The sequence below is a fragment of the Eutrema salsugineum genome, unplaced genomic scaffold (assembly GCF_000478725.1).
Source record: "Eutrema salsugineum unplaced genomic scaffold, Eutsalg1_0 scaffold_4, whole genome shotgun sequence".
Classification (NCBI taxonomy): Eukaryota; Viridiplantae; Streptophyta; class Magnoliopsida; order Brassicales; family Brassicaceae; genus Eutrema; species Eutrema salsugineum.
This window is the reverse complement of record NW_006256686.1, coordinates 9,407,021-9,412,042: the sequence shown is the minus strand read 5'-3', so window position 1 is coordinate 9,412,042 and position 5,022 is coordinate 9,407,021. Positions and strand designations below refer to the sequence as shown.

The 5,022-nt window shown below is 44.4% G+C and overlaps 1 non-coding gene across 1 annotated transcript; it reads right to left on the bottom strand.

Annotated features, from left to right (window-relative positions):
• Positions 1-629: 629 nt before the first annotated feature.
• On the bottom strand, positions 630-736 carry LOC112084688. Its single transcript, XR_002898349.1, has one exon. It is a non-coding gene; the product is annotated as a small nucleolar RNA R71 (small nucleolar RNA).
• Positions 737-5,022: the final 4,286 nt, after the last annotated feature.

Below are 5,022 nucleotides of genomic sequence, written 5' to 3'. Positions count from 1 at the left end.
CAGAACAAGGAGATCACGTGGTAGATATGGAACAACCAGTTCAGGAGCAACAGGCTCAAGGTCAGGGAGCTGGTATTGGAGTTGGTCAGGGGTTTCACCAGGGCAATGTTCAGCAGGAACAGGTGCACCACCAACAAGCCTATGTCCACCAGGGACAAGCTCAGGCTCATCAACAGAGGCATCAGGCCAATGTTCAACAAAGACACCAGGTGCACCACCAACCCCACCCTTTCCAACCACAACAAAGAAGATATGAGCAACCCCAAATCTATGTTGGCGAAAATGACAGGGCCAATGCTCATCAGTATGGAGCTGGTATTCAGGCACCACCTGTGCAGAACAACAACTTTGAAGTGAAAGCATCATTGCTGAATATGGTCCAGAACTCAAAGTTCCATGGGTTAGCAATGGAAGATCCCTTGGAACACTTGGACCAGTTTGATAAGGTGTGTGATCTGACCAAGATAAATGGAGTTTCAGAAGACAGCTTTAAGCTAAGACTATTTCCATTCAGTCTTGGTGATAAAGCTCATCAATGGGAGAAGAATCTTCCAAGAGGCTCCATTCAAACCTGGGAGCAATGCAAGCAAGCCTTCTTATCTAAGTTCTTCTCTACCTCAAGAACTGCAAAACTAAGGAACCAAATCTCTAGCTTCACTCAGCAAAGCAATGAAAGTTTTGGTGAAGCATATGAGAGATTCAGGAGCTACACAAACCAATGCCCACACCATGGGTTTAGTGAGGCTTCTCTTCTCAGCACACTGTATAGGGGAGCTCTTCCCAAGATTAGAAACCAGCTGGATACTGCTTCCAATGGGAACTTTCTGGGTAAAGAGATACATGCTGCTTTAGAGCTAGTGGAGAACTTAGCATTGAGCAATGATACTTATGGTGAAGACTATGACAGATCAAATAGGTCTGACGGTTCAATCTCAGAACAAAGGCTCACCAGGGAAGTTAAGGAGTTGAGGAGTGAATTAGACAAGCTGAAATTCACCACTCAGAAGCCAATACATTATGTTGGAGAGTATGAGGAACCTTCTCAAATCTTTGAGAACATAAGTGAAGAAGGTCTTACCCAAGAGGAGCTCAACTACATTGGGAATCAGAGGTTCCAAAGATATCAGTATGGTAATGCCAATCCAAACCTCTCTTACAGGAACACCAATGTAGCTAACCCACAAGACCAGGTCTATCCCAATTCTCAAGCTCCAAAGAACTTTGTTCCCAAGCACAACTTTCAAGGGTCATTCCAACCCAAGAATCAATTTGGTCAGAATCAGAGTTTTGGTCAGCAACAGCAACCATTTCAGGGCACTGGTTACACTTCACAGCAGCCAAAGGCACCACCAGGGTTTGGTCCACCACAGTTCCAACAGCAGGCGCCGGTTCAACAACAGTTTCAGCCACCAATGGTTCAACAGCAGCCACAGATGGGTACAGATATGGTTGGTATTCTGCAACAACTACTTCAGGGTCAACAGACTATGCAGCAGGAAATCAAGGAACTGAAGCAAAACCAGGCATCAAGCTCAAGGAACCAAGGTCACCTACCTGGAAAACCAGAACCCAACCCCAAGGAATATGCCAAGGCCATTACACTGAGGAGTGGCAAGGAGTTACCTGGTATTGAGAACAACAATGTGATCATTGAGGACAATGATCAACCTGAGAGGGAGGCAGCCTTAAAGGATGATCAAGTTGCTGAGAAACCAAGGTCAGAAAAGGGTAAAGAGGTAGCAAAGGAACCAGAACCAGAGAAGAAGTATGTGCCACCACCTCCATACCAACCCAAGCTCCCATTTCCAGGGAGATTTAAGAAGCAACTAGTGGACAAGGCAAGAGCTGTATTTGAGAAGGCACTCAAAGAGACACCACTCACAATGCCTCTCATTGATGCATTCTTAATGATGCCAAAGATGGGGAAGTTTTTGAAGGATGCTATTCTGAACAAGACAAAAGAGCTTCAAGGCATGGTAGTACTAAGTCATGAATGCAGTGCTATCATTCAGAGGAAGTCCATTCCAAGGAAGTTAACTGATCCAGGGAGCTTCACACTCCCTTGTGCCATTGGACCTCTTCTATTCTCTGGATGTCTTTGTGATTTAGGAGCATCAGTCAGCTTGATGCCATTCTCCATAGCACAGAAGCTGGGCTTTAGAGTTTTCAAACCTTCAAAGATTTCTCTTATCCTTGCAGATAGATCAGTTAGATTGCCTGTTGGTATGTTGGAAGATCTACCTGTCAAGATAGGTGGTTTTGAGGTTCCAACAGATTTTGTTGTGCTGGAGATGGATGAAGAGCCAGTAGATCCTCTTATCTTGGGCAGACCATTCTTAGCCACTGCAGGAGCTATTATTGATGTGAGAGGTGGGATAATAGAGCTTCAACTTGGGTCTGAAAAGCTCAAGTTTGATGTGAATGAGATGATGAAGAAGCCCACCATTGAAGGTCAATGTTTCTATGTAGAGACAATGGATCAGTTGGCTGATGAGTTGCTTGAGGAGCTGAACACTGAGGATCCTCTTCAAGCTACTCTAACTCAAGAACAAGGAGACAATGGGCTCTTGGCTGAAGCAAGTGAAGGGTATAAGCTGTATCTGGACAATGCAAGAGAGCTGGGTCCTGAGACAAGGTTTGTGGAGCTGGAACAGAATGGCACTGAGGTTTTGGCAATCCAAGAATCAGTCACCAGCCAAAGCAGCTTGGACCAGGACTGGAATGAGGCTGATGCACCCTCTGTTGAGCTCAAACCTCTACCAACAGGGCTCAGGTATGCTTTCTTAGGACTAAACTCCACATATCCTGTCATCATCAATGATAGCCTATTAGAGGACCAAGAGAGTGCATTGCTGAATGAAATAAGAAAGTTCAGGAGAGCCATAGGGTATTCTTTGGCTGATATTAGAGGGATCTCTCCTGACATCTGCACCCATAGGATCCACCTAGAGGACCAATCTATGTCCTCTATTGAGCACCAACGTAGACTTAACCCCAACCTTAGGGAAGTGGTTAAGAAGGAGATACTAAAGCTTCTTGAGGCAGGGATAATTTACCCAATCTCTGACTCAAGATGGGTGTCTCCTGTTCATGTTGTGCCCAAGAAAGGTGGGATCACAGTGGTGAAAAACGATAAGGATGAACTCATAGCTCAAAGAACAATAACTGGCCATCGCATGTGCATTGACTATAGGAAATTGAATTCTGCTTCTAGAAAAGATCATTTTCCTTTACCATTCATTGATCAAATGCTTGAAAGGTTAGCTAATCATCCTTATTTTTGTTTTCTCGATGGGTACTCTGGATTTTTCCAAATTCCCATAGATCCAAGAGATCAAGAGAAAACAACATTCACATGCCCTTATGGCACTTACGCTTATAGGAGAATGCCTTTCGGTTTATGTAATGCACCGGCCACTTTTCAAAGATGTATGATGCACATTTTCTCTGACATTATTGAAGAGAAAGTTGAGGTGTTCATGGATGACTTTAGTGTCTATGGCTCCTCCTTCTCGGATTGTCTCTCTAATTTGACACAGGTGTTGGAGAGATGTGAGCAACACAACTTGGTGCTGAACTGGGAGAAGTGTCATTTCATGGTGCAAGAAGGGATAGTTCTTGGGCACAAGATCTCTGAAAAGGGCATTGAGGTTGATAAGGCAAAGGTGGAAGTGATGGTAAATCTGCAAACCCCCACTTCTGTTAAAGGGATAAGGAGCTTCCTGGGTCATGCAGGGTTTTATAGAAGATTCATAAAGGACTTCTCAAGGATTGCCAGGCCCTTAACAAGACTGTTGTGTAAGGAAGTGGATCTCACCTTTGATGCTGAATGTGAAGAAGCCTTTAAGTTGATCAAGGAGGCATTGGTTAGTGCACCAATAGTTCAGGCACCAGACTGGTCTCTACCTTTTGAGGTCATGACAGATGCTTCTGACTTTGCTGTTGGAGCAGTACTTGGACAAAAGAAAGACAAGAAGTTGCATGTGATCTACTATGCCAGTAGAACACTTGACTCTGCCCAAGAGAAGTATGCTACAACTGAAAAGGAAATGCTGGCAATAGTTTTTGCCTTTGATAAGTTCAGAAGCTACCTGGTGGGATCAAAGGTCATTGTGTATACTGATCATGCAGCCCTCAGGTACTTGATGACCAAGAAAGATGCCAAACCAAGGCTGTTGAGATGGGTTCTATTGCTCCAAGAGTTTGATATGGAGGTGCTTGATAAAAAGGGGATTGAGAATGGTGCTGCAGACCATCTCTCAAGGCTGAGGATTGAAGAAAAAGTCCCCATAGATGATGCTTTGCCTGAAGAGTCTCTGATGGTGCTCCATTCATACTTGGAGTTTGAGGAAGTAGAGAGCATTCAAGAAAGGAGGATGCCTTGGTTTGCAGATATAGTGAACTATCTTGCATGTGGGGTGGAGCCCCCTGAATTGGATGCTTACAAGAGGAAAAAATTCTTCAGAGATGTCCAGAGATACTATTGGGATGAGCCCTACCTCTATGTTCTGAACAAGGATCAGTTATACAGAAGGTGTCTTGCTGAAGAGGAGATGCAACCTGTGTTGCAGGAATGTCATGGTTCTGCTTTTGGAGGTCACATGGGGGCATTCAAAACTGTAGCAAAGGTTCTTCAAAGTGGGTTCTGGTGGCCTACAATGTTCAAAGATGCCCAGTTGGTGGTTGCAGCTTGTCATGCCTGTCAGAGGCATGGGAATATATCTAAAAGAAGTGAGATGCCTCAGAACCCCATTCTAGAAGTGGAGATCTTTGATTGTTGGGGGATTGACTTTATGGGACCTTTCATTTCATCCTTTGGAAATCAATACATACTTGTTGCTGTGGACTATGTGTCCAAATGGGTTGAGGCCATTGCTTCCCCTACCAATGACTCCAAGGTTGTAGTGAAGCTGTTTAAGAGCATCATATTTCCAAGGTTTGGAGTTCCAAGGGTTGTCATTTCTGATGGAGGATCCCATTTTTTGAACAAGACTCTGGAAGGTCTATTGAGAAAGCATGGAG